Below are 14,349 nucleotides of genomic sequence, written 5' to 3'. Positions count from 1 at the left end.
GTGCCGGGAAAAAGAGTTTCTTTTTCCCAGCTAGTTCAAAAGAATATATATATATATTCTTCATCAATAGCAGTCCCCTTGGCTTGAAGATGTGTCTGGTCCCATTGAATGGCTATACAGGGAGGAGGCAAACACTGCAATGCTGCTATCTTTTCCTTCTGTCAGGCCAGACTATGTTGGAGGTAGGAGGTAGGGAGGATTGGGCTTGGGAAGGACATGGACATGGCCCTATGCCTCTGAGTGCACAAGTGTTGCTGAGGAAGGGCATACAACCATACAACCATGCTGAAGTGGTTCTTAGAGAAGCAGAGATGTTTCTCCCTTGTGTCTCTTAGGTTAGCGGGTACATACTTTACCATGTCCACTTGTTGGCTCACTATCTTGGCAGTTCCCTGGGTGAAATGTGAAGCTGGTCCCCAAATCAGAGGGCAAGGAGAACTAGAAAGTGGCAGACCACTCCAGACTGGTAGGTGGCATGTGTAACAAGCAGGGAACTTACTTATGAGGCTTGTCTTGGGTGGCTACAAGACAAGTAGATCGCTATGCCCACCTGTCAGAATCTTAAAAGTTTATATAGCACCCTTAATGGGATTCAGTCACATATCCAGTCCATATGGTCTCAACAACACATTACTCTCTCAAGGCTACATCCTCGAAACAGCTGCTAGCATGGGAATAGTAGGCAAAATGTACATTCCAAGGATAGGGGATAGGGTTAGGAACCAATGATTGCCTGGGTACAGCTTACAGGTCAACAGCAGTTATGCCCTCTCAAGGACTTCGTCCAATACCACTTTATTAGTTAGAATAACAACAAAGTGCTATGACAAATGAAGCCTTAAATTTCAGTGACTCAACACAGTGAAAGTTTCTCACACCTAACAATTCAGTGTGGATGTTGCTGATAGGCAGCATTCCTCAACTTGGCAATTTGAGGACCCAGGATCCTTCCATCTTGAGTTGCCAATTCTGGGGCCATGAAAGTCTCTGTGTCCACCTGGAAGAAGGGGAAAGAGAGGAAGCATTTGCTTCTTAATTTCCTCTATCTAGAAGTGGTGCACATCACTTCTATTCATTCTACAGCAACTAGATATGTGACCCCACCTAGATGCAAGAGAGGTGGGAAAATGCAGTTAGGTGTGTGTGTGTGTGTGTGTGTGTGTGTGTGTGTGTGTGTGTGTTGTGTTAGCCCCTTTCAAGTGACAACTCTATGCTATTGATAGGGAAGTTGAACAGATGGCTGTCTTTTCCATACCCACATACAGGTAAAAAATTGAGGGACAGAAATGTTAAAAGGTTAAGAGAATATGCTTTATCAATGACAGAATTAGGAATGAAACTCAGCCTCTTTTCTTTCTCAGAAAGCACTGGATGGAACCTCCTCAGTGTAAAAAGAGTAGTAAAAAAGAAAACAAGGATCTGGATAGCATGGGCATTCGCTTCCCAGGCTCCTGATTTTTAAGGTTTGTTTCCTTAGGCTTTGCAAGTAACTTTTTATATATTTAAACACAAACTAAACACTGATTGCCTATGTGGAGAATTATTTCCCGAAAGTAGTGGATTTCAAATTTTAGTGAACACCATCAGAATCACCTGGGATGTTTGCAAAACATACAGATCCCCGGGCCTCATCTCAGTGAGTCTGATTCAAACAGCTCTGGATTGGGCCTAGGAATCTGTACTTATACCTGGCTCACTGGTGATTCTGAGGCAGGTGGTTCCAGGACCACATGTGGAGAGACACTGCCTTGATCCATGTAAGTTTTGTATGGTTTTCCTAATAGCAGATGTTGCAGATGCTGTCACCTGATATATTTTCCTCAGACTTCTTGATTACACATTGCCTGCCTACTAACTGCCAGCACCCGCATTTCTTTGCCAACAGGGCTTTACCTGGCCTCTGGAGGCTGGCTGCCACCCAGGTAGTAGACTGAAATTGCTGGAAATTAACACCATCTGTAAGCAGTTCTTACCAACAACTGCTAGGAGTGGGTTGGGACAACTCTGGTGTGTGTGCTACCCTGGCTTCCAGAGTTCTCCACTGATATTAAGTTCCATGGGCCTGTAGTGGCAGCTGGCTTGATAATGCACCCTTTATTGGCTCACTTCCCCACCTGATTCCTGGGGCTTTCTTCACTTCTTGCTCTTGAATCCTAGTCTCAGGTTGTGCTTCTGAGGGAACACAAATGAAGCCAGTTAGGGATTACTGTACACTCTGCCATATATATCCTTTCAGGAAATCCCTCCCATGATGCCTACACACAGGTGTGAGCTATGAAGGTGAGGGGCAGATCACTGTCATGAACCTCATTGGCCCAGTCAGTCCCACATGTCTGATCTTGCTTCCCGTAGCCAGTGTTTTAATAAACTGAGCAAAACCAACATGATACACTTACCACCACTTGCAGATGGTTTAACAAGAAAAATATTGTCTTAGTTTCCAAAAGAAACAAATCCCATTCCCACTTTTCCCTGTCAGTTTTGCTCCATGTGGGAGCTTCATGCTGTCAATATTCCTCCTGGGTGAGTAGCCTGCAAAGGTTCCGAGTCTTAATGATTACCCCAAAGCAGGAATTGTGGCATAAATCTCCATGTGTGGAATACATATCACAGCTTGAGTTAAATGGACCTCAAACATATGGCATTGTTTTTTTGCATTTTCTAACACATGGGCAGTTTTTCACATTTTAAATCAACTGAAAATGAGAAGATTACAGGCAAATCTTCTTGGAGGATTAACCACCAGGAAATATATTTGGTTTGCATAAATATTTGGGGTGGGATGGATGATGAGGTCAGACACCTTCCAAAGATATATTTCATATGGCAGTGTGATAGCCCAAGAAGGAACCAGGTGGATGACTCTGGAGTTACCTGCTGTCTGGACTGCCTGGGCTTTAGACACTCCTGAGACACAGGCTGCAGCAGAGGGTAAGCAGAGGCATGGGGTTTCAGCTTGATGAATATGGGTTGGGCCGTCACTAGACGGCCTTTTTTATGTGCCTTTTATAACTGACAGGGACCAATGACTCGTGGAGATGATCTCTCTTCCTCTGCCCTGATGTTGCTATCAGTCTCGGTGGATTATAACCTGTGTATGAGTTTATATCACTTGCCCTGGGGCCACCACATAAACTCACTGAAATCACCCCAGAATATGCATAGTGGATTTATTCCATATTGACCAGATTTCATGTAGGGCTGGGATGATGGTCCCATTCTGAGTTTCAAGAACTAAAGATGATGCAAAACCAAACATGAGACTTAAGCTTTCCTCATCTCTCAGAGGGCTGCACCAAAAGAGGCAGCGATGTGCCTGTAGGACCCCAGCTCTCTGCAGGTGAAGATCCATAAGGAAAGGGGAAAAGCAGGCTCGCTAGGCCCTTCTCCCCTGAGCAGCTCACTTAGCCTTGTCAGGCCTCCAAAGCCACAACCAACTGTGCTGTCCTCATATCTGAAATGGGCCCACCAGAGTGCCAGGGTGCTGGCCTCCCTGCTTTCCCTGGAGGAACAATCTATTTACTGGGCTCACAGCTAGCCTCTAGCAGACCCTGAAGACAACGGTGCGGTCAGCAGCTCTGTGGGCTGAGTATTTTCAGGGTTGCTATGCCTGCCCTCTCCTTCATATCTTCAGTGTTCAAGTGTATTAATGAATACGTAATAAAGGGTTTAGAGAGACACTCATGTACCCCTATGACCTGTGATAACTGCCAGACATACATCACCAGCCTGCAGTTTGGGGTGGGGTGGTGGGCTGTCTACTTCAGAAATCAAGCTGTTGAGAAATCATACTTCTGGGTGAAAAGAAGGGAGTCCTGCCAGGTGGTAAGACAGTCTCCCAAACTTCGTGCAGACATAGGACTGATGAGCCTACCCAACCCCTAATCTGACCTCTGTATCAGGGGTTCTCCTAGCACCTTCTCTGCTCCAGGCTGTACTGCCTGCTGGTCAGTCCCTTTAAGGCTGTGCTATATATATAGAGTGAAATGAGGATCCCTATATAGGAGCTTGAGGACAGGGGACCCAGACTATTTTATTTCTCCAAAGCCGCCTTCTTCCCTCCAGGTGGTTGTGATAATAAAATAATGGTTCTAGGGATGCCTGGGTGGCTCAGTGGCTGAGCTCAGTGGTTGAGATGGTTACCCGGGTCCTGGAATCCAGTCCCACATCGGGCTCCCTGCATGGAGCCTGCTTCTCCCTCTGCCTGTGTCTCTGCCTCTCTCTCTGTGTCTCTCATGAATAAATAAAATCTTTAAAAAGTAATGATTCTACAATCAAGTAGCCTTCCTGTAAAGCTGGGAGAGAGAAAAGAAGGGAATACGAGAAGGGGGTGAAAGGGGAGGAGTTCTCCTGGGCTGGAAACCAGTAGATTCTTCTAGGGGGCAAAGAGGGTAGCTTCGTGTAACAGCTGTCTCTTCAGCGGAGACTTCACACACCGATGCCAGTTTTGGGAAAAGCAACAGCCCCCTGGAGGAAGTGTGTGTGGGGTTTGGAAGCCAGGCAGCTCTGGTTTCTGGCGCTAGTACTTTGCAGCTGCGTCTCTCAGCCTCGGCTTCCTTCTTCGTCTGTAGGGTAGACGTAACTTATGATTTCCATCACCTCACAGAGTGGGTGTGAGGGTGGGTGTGACTTAGAGAAGCCTGAACAGGAGAAGTCATATACGGGACAACGCAAGATACCTGTCCTGATGCTCACGACGTTCGTTCTGCTTAGAAAGTTGAAATTCCTGGCGGAGCTGCCGAGTGCGGGAGGAGGAGCTACCTTGCAGGGGTCTGCCCCCTTCTCCCTGGGGCGGGCGGCTGTCCCCCGGTCCCGCCGCGTCCCACGCCGCCGGCCGCGGGCTCCCCGGCTCACCTGGCGGCCTGGGGTGTGGGCTGCAGTGGCGCGCGGCCGCCTCTAGATGGAACTTTCTCACCAACACAAGGCGGCGCGGGCCGCCGCTCCCCCGGCGCCGGGCGGCCAGGGGCTCCCTCTGGCGCGCGCCCCGGCAGGTGCGCGGCGCCCGGGCGGGAACTCAGGAGGGGGCCGCTGGACTGCGCACGTCGAGCCCGCGGGTTTCCCTCGGCTGGAGGCGCAGCAATCCCGAGCTTCCCCCTCAGAAACCCGGGAGCCGCGCGGCGCCGGTCCTCTGGAGTTTCCCGCCCCGCTTCCGCGGCTGCTGGACTCGGCTCAATACCACGACGGGCCCCGTGGCCGCCCGCGCCCCGTCCTGCGCGGCGCCCGCGGTGCGGCCGGCCTGTGTCCATGCTCGAGCTCCGGGGGCTCGGTAGAAGGCGCCCCCCGAGACCTTCGGGCGCGAGGGTGGGGGAGACCATCGCCGGAGCTGCGGGCTGGACAAATGGCCGAACAGCCGCGGCGCGTGAGGTAAACTTTGCAGGGGGACCGCGCGCTGGCGGGCTTTACTTTGAGCGTCCCCGGAGAGGAAGCGTGTGGCGGGACCACGTATTCCTCACGGTGGCCCTCTTCGGAGCTGGCTCCCGAAGGCGGACCCCCGGCTCGCGGTCCTGACTCCCGGGTCCGCGTGGCCGTCGTGCGGCGCCTTCCCGCGCGGGTCCGGGCTCGCCCGGCAGTCGGAGCTGCTCGGCCCCCACAGCCTCAGCCACAGCCGCGTTCTTCCTTCCACCCGCCCGCACTTCTTCCCCCCTTCCCCCCACCCCATCCCCCGTCTTTCAGGCCTCCTTTTTCTGTTGGGGGCGGGGCGGGCGGGGCTGCCTTTTTTTTCCCCCCTAAGTCACAACTATTGACATTTCTGGTCCCGGCGTCGCCGCGGGCTGAGGTGATGTAGCGCGGAGGGGAGTCCGTCGGCCGAGCGGCCGCCTCTCTGCCCGCGCCAGGCTGGCTCAGCCGCACCGAGATCCAGGGGCTCCCGCCCCTCGGGGTTCCTCCTCCTGCTTCCCGAGGTGACTGGTTGGCGCGAAGCGATTGGCGATCCCGGGCGTGATCCCGGCCTCGGCTCCCCGCGCCGCGCCGGGTGAATGGCCGCGGGCGGAGGATCGCGAGGCGCCGGGCGCAGACCAATCGCGGCCGCCGGTGTGAGTATTTGTTATTCACATGGAAGACACTTGGCGCCGGCCGGGCCCGCTCAGCCCGCTCAGCCCGGAGACCAGCCACAAGTGCGGCCGCGGTGCTCGCCTGGCGCGGCGGCGGCGGCGCCCCTGACATGGAGCTGCGGGCCCCCCGCGGGCTTCCTCACCGCGCCCTCCGCGGGGAGCAGGGTAAGACGCGCCGAGCAGCAGAAAGAGGAAAAGCGGAGCGAGCGCCGAACCACAGGAAGGAGCGCCCCCACCCCGAGCTGCCCCCAGAGGTCGTGCTTGCGGAAGAAAGGATTCCCCCCGATTTCACTCCCCTTTCCCTTTTCTTCCTTAAAACCGCTCAGTGGACGGCCAGGTGCACCGTTTCTTCTCCCATCACTTTAGTGATGTGTTTTTCCTGGGCACAAGTAAATGGCCTTGGACACCGGAGTCTGGGAGAGCCCGGGCGGGGGGAGGGGCCGGGGACGGGGGGGGCGAGGGAGAGTGGGCACCAGGGGGCGAGGGGCTGGCCGGGCATTGGCGCTTGATTGGGTATCTGTTGATTTTACGTTGCAAAGAACAAGGCAGCCACCCCTCTTGTCTTCCCATGATTACATTCCAGTGAAGAGGTTCAGAAAAGAGGAAGGCTTAGCTTGGAACTCCCAGGGCTTGGAGATGTGATCCCCCAAAAGTTTAGTCGGCGAACGACGCGACGGGGGCAGGAGTGCCCAGGGTGCTCTGATGGGGCGCGCGGCGGCAGGATTTTAAAGCGCCCTTCCTTGGATTGCCTGCCCGGGGTGACCTCCCGGACCTGCCCTGGCGGAATCCGGACTTGCCTCGCCGAGATGACGAGGTACCTCCGTTGTGCAAATCTAACGGGAAGGATTTCCGAAGTTAGAGGCTTCTGGGATGAGTCGGGGGTAACCCCCGCCTTCTTGAGCGTGTGGCTGGATGAATGTCTAACCAAGACCTAGGGAAGACGGGAGTCGCGGGAGAAGCCGGGTGATTTGGGGGTTCTCGAGAACCCCTCCACCCCTGCACCTCTGCCTTGAGTTAGCCCGGAGAGGTTGGGATTTCCGCGCCCTCCCTTTTGTGGCTTTTGGGAAAACACTGGGGTTCCCCGTCCTGTTGGGGGTGGGGGACAGGAGGAATGGTCACAGGGATTTTGAGTTGAAAGAGCAAAGACAGATGCGCCCGACAGGTCCCCCGAAGCACCTGCGGCCAGCGTGGCCCCAGTTTCGCGCGGACCCGCGCGGGCGTGGGCGCTCGGGGCACCAGGTGGGGCGCGGGCGGAGGCGCTCCCGGGCGGGCAGCGCGGCGGCCGGAGCCCCGGGCGTGCGGGGGGGCAGGGGTTGGCGCTGGGATACCCCAGCGGCGCGCGAGAGGCAAGAGAAACCAGGTACCTCTAAGGCCCTGGGCTCTGCCCGGAGCCCAGGTTCAACCGCCGAAGGAACTGAGAAGAAAAAGGAAGATGCAGCAGAGAAGAGGGGGCGGGGGCGGGGTGAGTGGCCTCCGGCTGAGAGAGAGGTAGAGCTAGAGACCGAGGTAGAGAACCCTCTGAGCCGCGCCGATAGCGACCCATCTGCTCTGCCAAGCAGCACAGAGATCCCTTGAGGTTCGTACAGTTGGTGAAAATATAACCGAATCACCAGAAACAAAACCCAAAGCCAACAACAACAACAAAAAACCCCGTCTGTCTGACACGCTCCCTTGGTGCAAATGAAATGCAGAGGGGTGTGCGAGTCGCCCAACTGCGCAAGAAGGCACCCCCACACTTCCCTGAAGAATTGTTTCCCTCACGGTCCAGATTGCAGGGCCTGGGGTCAGAGTGCCTGAGCTCCCAGGATGCTGGGGGGGGGGGGGGGAGGGGGTGAAGATAGACCCTCCGCCCAGCTGTAGGAGTCCAAGCCCCTCAGTCCCCGAAGCTAGAAGCTAGTCCTGCTGGGGAAGGGAATGCCCTATTTGCCATTTGAGGGTGATCCTTTCCCACGGCCCTGACGGCAAGGGAATCTCTCGGAACACCCAGGAATACACAGTACTGGCTTGGCTACTACCGCGATTGAGTACAAATCCTGCCAACTGACAACTGGAAAATAGGGTTGTCGGTGGAGATATTGACAAGAAATATCATAAGCAGTGGAAATGCATTCTGATAATAGCTTGTATTTTGCTTGAAAGAAAGAATAAAAAGGGAAAAGAGCCACCAGCAGGTAGATCTTGGATAAACAGCTTATTGCACTTGACTGTAATTTCCATTTTCCGTTATGAAATTGTTTGTCAATAATTGCAAATGGCTACAGAAACCACTTTAGTTTACCTTGGTCACTTGCTTGTGAATAATGTCTTGAAAAATCTCTGTAGGAGACAGAGTCAGCTGTATGAGATTCATTGCCTGGTTCTTGAAAATATGTGGTTTGATCATTTGGAGGAGAAAAGCCTTATCCGTCAGGGAAAATGAAGTAAGATTTTTAAATGCAATTTTCCTATTTCAGAGTCAACTACAGGTTGCATCATACCTGAGATAAAAACAGCATTTTTGCTTTTAAATCAGGGATATGGGGAGCAGCAGCTCAGGAGAGGCTCTCCAGAAGAGGATTTACCCCCAGAATAAAGAAAAAGATGCTGAGAACACAGCTCTATACTGTTATTTAGTCTCTATTTCTTCTATTTGGTTTGTGCTGGCTAGTTCTGCCCTACCATCCTTCTTTTGCAAATTATGACTATTTGAATAATTCTAAAAACATCTAACTACAAAAGGAATCGATAAAAGGAAGAGTTGAGCTCTTATAAGTGTGAGGGAAAGTTAGAGGTCTGGAGTGATGTGCTCTTTTCAGAGTTAGCTGAGCCCGTTGGAGCTATGGGCTGGTTTAATTGGTATGTATGCAGCAAACAACAGGCTGACATTCATGTGGGCAACACTGTGTGCCAATCTTTGTGTAAGAATGTTCCATTGTCTTCAGGCTTGAGGCACAGTATACCGCACACACAGGTGCTCACTCATGGTAGCAGTGATGTTTTTCCTTTTACATTTCTTTCCTTACTGTCTTCTTCCTGTAGTTAGAATGCCCAACACAAAGAAGACCTTACCTTTAGCTGGGGAAGTGGAGATGCTCTGTCTCAGTGTCTTAAAAGGAAGGTGCTGCATGGATTTATCTTTTAACTGGATCCATAGCAAAGACTCAGCCCCATCTCCATGCCTGTAGAATTGGCTGGCTTTTGAAGTCTTGGGAAGCTGTTGCTGTTTTCTTCATAGAACCTGATTGGACATCACCAGACTCACACTTGTAGTTTTCTCGGGGTGAGGGTGGGGGCAGGTAGGGGGTGGCAGTCGTTCCACATGTTGTTCCGGGAGAGGATATGAACAGAGTCAGCAGGATCACATTGTTTCTATCACAAGAATGGGTTTTCTAAGAATTTAGATTTCCTTTTCCTTTCCTTTCCTCTTTCCTCCCTCCCTCCCTTCCTCTTTCCCTTCCTCCTTTCTTCCATGGCTCAGAGAGATGTTTTCTTTGATTTTCATTTCTCCTTGGTGCTTTGACAAGTTGTGATGAACTCACTCACTGACTAAGGACCTTGAGCATGATGTATTCTTATCCCAGACCTTCTGAGTGGTAGGCATTGCTGTTGGAGTGATTTGAGGGATACTGCTGAGAGGTTACCCATTCATGATAACTCCTGGCTTTGACTTGTTACATTACTAGGTTAAGACTAGTATTAGATACATTATTAGATACATTTCTTTGGTAAAGAAATTGTGGATCTCTTGAAAATTGTCTTATAAATGCAGATGTTCCAGTTAAGGGATGACAGTAGTGTATCTTTAGGTTTTGATGCCTGTTAATGAATCACTTCAGTCCCTGAGGAGGGCCAAGGTAATGGGAGAACCAGGTCTTAAGAGTGTGACTTGTGGAACATACCAGCACTGAGGGAGGGAGGAGATACAGGTTTGGGCAGGGATGGCTGGAGGTGGGGTGGGGGGATGGAAGGGGGAGGGCAGGTGAGCACAAGTGGGAAGATAGATATAGGAGAGTCCAAGAAGAGTATGTGGAGATTATTAAGCACGTGTGTTGCCAATTTCATACTTTTCCAGGCAAGATTATGTCTAAAGATAGAAATCTACCAGCTATTTTTTAGCTAACTTTTCCAACAGTAATGACCCTTTCTGGTAGAAGCTCTGTATTATAGCCTGTATACAACTTAGGAAGATTTCCTATTGTCCTCTTTTCAGTGCAGAAGGTATCTTGTCACCACTTCCTTCAGAATAGCCCTTTGGATGCTTCAAGTGTCCATAACCTTCAGTTCTCCAGGTCAGATGTTGCACTTCCGTTGACTTCCTCTGGCGTCCTTCTTTCCAATTTTCCTTCAATCTCCTTTGATTCCTTAGACACAGGACTTGTTAGGGTCCGGCCAGCTCTGAGTATGATGGGGAATTTTTTTTTTTCAGGTCCTCTAAGCACAAAACACTAGTAAAATACTTGAGTTCCAGGACTGGTTGTTAAACTAAGAGTATCCCTGTACATTCTTATGGCACTTGGCAATTTATAGAGTACTTTTATGTATGTTATTTTTAAAAAAGATTTTGTTTATTTATTCATGAGAGACAGAGAAGCAGAGACATAGGCAGAGGGAGAAGCAGGCTCCCTGCAAGGAGCCCGATGCGATATTCGTTGCTGGACCCTGGGATCATGCCCTGAGCCAAAGGGAGTTGCTCAACCGCTGAGCCACCCAGGTATCCCGTATATGTATGTTATTATATCATTTGACTTCACAGTCTTGGGAGGTCACCAGAAATCATTCCTCAGTTTAAAAACAAAGAAACTAGTCCCAGGTTAGTGACTTGCCCAATGCCATATAGCAAGTATTGAGGGGAGTGAGATTGGAATCAGGGACTTCTTGCACCCCAGGATACACACTTATGTACATATCATCTATTGTGGTCTCCTGAACCCAAGGGGCACAGAGTAAGGGAAAGAACATAGCAGTAGTCATGTGTTTGAATTCTGGCCCAAGAGTTTGGACAAATTCGCATAATCTTTCTGTTTTTAGGTTTCTCGTATCCCAAATGGTGGCTGTGACACCAATCTTAACAGGTATATTTTGTGAAGGAAATGAGATCATGTGTGTGAAGCTCCAGGTGCACTGCGGGCATTCAGTAAATGTTGGTTTCACTCTCTTTCCCTCTTATATGATACATACTAAAAAGTAGCTTTTCATTACTTTAACTCTGGTCTTTTTATGCAATAGCTATGTTATTGGGAAAAAACTGCACAAATTGAATTCTACTAAATCAGATTGCATTTTAAATGCATGGGGGATTTAGCTATTTAAAGGAAACCTGTGGTGAATTCTTTTGTAATGCAAATAATCACTGTCTAATTTATCTGTTTAGTAAGTTGAGCTTCTCATGTATCAGATTTTCTTAATATAGGGCTTGCTTATACAGAAGAGCTTTCACAGCCCTCTCTCACTGATGGGAAAAAGTCACTCAGCTTGCAAACAAAATCAGTTATTGTGTTCAGCTGGCAAAGCCTTGCTCTGGTGTTTGAGCATAATCTCATTCCCTTATTATTAAATAATAGAATCTCAGAAAGGGGAGCTGGAAGATACCTTAGAGATCATATGGTCTATCTCACTCATTTCACAGATGAGGAAATGGAAACACACAGAGGTGAAATGACATGTTCAGTGTCGCCAGCCAGTGACCGTCAAACAAGGATCCAATTCCAGGCCTCCATTGCCAGGGGAGGGCTCTGTGTGGGGCCCATCCTCATTCTGGGGACCCCCAAGATTTCAGGGTCATGCACATATGCTGCAGTATAGGAGATAGTAGACAAATGTGATGCATTTTCTAAAACAACAAAAAGAGCTGCAAGTGTGAGCAGTTTCGGGTGAAACTGCTAGATTTGCAATTTTAAGTTGATGACAATATTCAGCTTAACCTTTTTGTTAAAGAGCTGAATGGAATCCAGCATAGGGATGCCGTTTGGCCTTTTTATGAGAAAAAAGTCACGATTCTTGGCTAATGATATTCCTCAGTGAGGATTTTACCGTATCATGTCTTAAAAGCACTTGCCAAATCCTGGAGGAAGACATACTAACAGACCTGATGGGTCCCATGTGGGATGGTGGGTTTGTTCTCATTGGCATCAGGCTGGCCGGGAAACCTGGTTTGAAGCAGAGGTTTGGACAAACTGTATTTGATATTCTCAACCCTTTGAGAAATTTGGAAATTACTCTGCCCTAGAAATGCCTCCAGATTGTCTCTTCCTAATTAGTATATTATTTTTCTTAAAGACCTAACTGTTGAAGATATATACATTTCTAAAAGATTTCAATGGAGGGGAAGGGCCTTCATATTCATGTGTGCTTTCACAGCCAGTGTCTGCAGCACTGAGGGCTTTCTGAAGGACAGGATCCACTTTGGAGGCCAGAGGATTTTGACTGGTGCCATTTACTAGCTCAGGGCTTTGGGCCATACTCAACGTTTCTGGGCCTCATTTTGTCATTTCTAAAAGATAGGCATATGAAAATTCATGAGCTACTGTGTTACACACTTGGGTCTTTGGTACAGAGGAGGTATGTAGAAAATAAAGAGAAGCAGAATACAGGGCCCTGGCCCTTGAGGAGCTGTCCTTACTTGTGGCCTTTCAGGAAACAGAGCACTCTTAGGAGTGCCAGAGTCCTCTCTAGGCCAGCAGGGACTTTCAGTGAAGTGCTAATGATGTATGATGTTCCTTGTACTTAAGATGTGACCAGAAGGAGTGAACAGTAAGGGCTTCGGGGGTTAATGGTTAAGCCTCCTCAAAGGTCCTGAAGCCCTTTCTGTGGACTCAGAAATAGTGTAAAGCATCTGCTCCCCTCGGAGGTTGATTTCAGGATTGCAGACCTCACACGTCCTTGAAGAAATCCATCAGCACAGGCAAGATTTGTACCCATTCCCAGAGGAAGGTCCACTTGAGAGAAAACCTGTTTTATTCTAAACCAAGCACAGAACACCAAGTAGAACTATTTAGTTCTGTAGTACGAAAAAGTCATCATTTCTTTAAAACTCATCAACTCCAAATGGGATAAGTTTAGATTAAAGCTCACAAAAAATTGCATGGGAGTAAGATTATACAAGGTTATACAATGAAACTGAATTTATGTGGTTTAACACAAACTTTGAAATATATTTTTCCTTAAACTTTAAAAGGGAAACTAAACCTTTCAGTTGTTGTCGAGAGTCTGATTTTTATGACAACGTATCCGATTTTGAAATAGCTGCAGTATTTCAGTATTTTATAAGTAGTTCTGATTTGAATTTTGAAGTGGCAAACAAAATTCAGTAAGAACCCTACCAATGGGGCAAAGGCAGAAAAATTTGCACTGCTTTAGTGGAAAGTGAGTTAACAGACTAGAGTAGCAATGTCAGGTCTTGTTAACTGAGCACGTACCCTGTGCCAGGTACTGAGCTTTCTGTTTGTGCAGCATGGCAATTTCCAGGTTCTCTCAGACCTTTACAAACAAGAAAACCAAGCTTGAAAGAGGTTATGCACCATTCACTCTATGTTGCAGAGGAGGGAACTTAAGCAAAAATTTAAGTGAGCTGTCCAATAAACAATAACCAAAATGGAACCTCTCATTTTCCATTTAAGTGCATTCATCCACTAAATAAAACGAATTCCTGCCTCACTGCTAATCATCCCCAACCTTTCCTTAACTTAAAGCTCTACATAGACCTATGAGATTCTAAAGAGACTAACCATTATTACAAATACAAATACTTTTATAAGAAATTCAATTTTATTAATTCCAGGACTGTACAGCAAGTGGAACTAGGTTAATGCCACATGAACAGGGAAGGATGATTTGTAATTAACAGATGGACTGTTTTTATGTTTGTATAATTGAAAATGATTTATTCTTGTAAGTACTTAGGAGGCTTGGTAATGAAGTATAATGAAGAAAGGCTAATCTTTGGAGAACAACAGGTGTCCTTCCCCTTCCTTTTCCCTTAAACATTTCTCCTTCCCATATCCATTTATTCTGTGCTATGTCAGAAAGGATATGCGAAGGGTCAGCCTAGCCATGTGGACTTGGTCTTAAGCTCTGAATTAGTGGTCAGAGTTAATGAGATTTTACTGTCTTATAACTGGTCTTCCTTGTGAAACTGTAAAACATAATCCTACATCTCCTAATGGGTGGTTGATGTAATTTATGGTCCATCACTTCAGTGGTTTTACCCAGAAAGTCAAGTTGACTTTCTGAGTGTTTCCTTTTGTGGAATGCCTGAGGTCAGGCTATTGTCAAATCAGATTTTCTGAGGGAGAAGCAGCTGCTAGAAGAATTGAACATGAGG

General features: G+C 48.6%; 1 protein-coding gene across 1 annotated transcript in view; it reads left to right on the top strand.

Moving 5' to 3' along the window:
- Window positions 1-5,294: 5,294 nt before the first annotated feature.
- The window catches only part of GRM8 (glutamate metabotropic receptor 8), a 748,335-nt gene continuing 739,280 nt past the window's right edge, over window positions 5,295-14,349 (top strand). Inside the window, exon 1 of the mRNA XM_041728295.1 lies at window positions 5,295-5,364. The gene's annotated coding sequence lies outside the window, so the exon portion shown is untranslated. The remainder of the gene's footprint in view (window positions 5,365-14,349) is intronic.

The sequence above is a fragment of the Vulpes lagopus genome, chromosome 13 (genome assembly GCF_018345385.1).
Source record: "Vulpes lagopus strain Blue_001 chromosome 13, ASM1834538v1, whole genome shotgun sequence".
NCBI classification, from domain to species: Eukaryota; Metazoa; Chordata; class Mammalia; order Carnivora; family Canidae; genus Vulpes; species Vulpes lagopus.
This window is presented reverse-complemented; position numbering and strand designations above follow the sequence as displayed.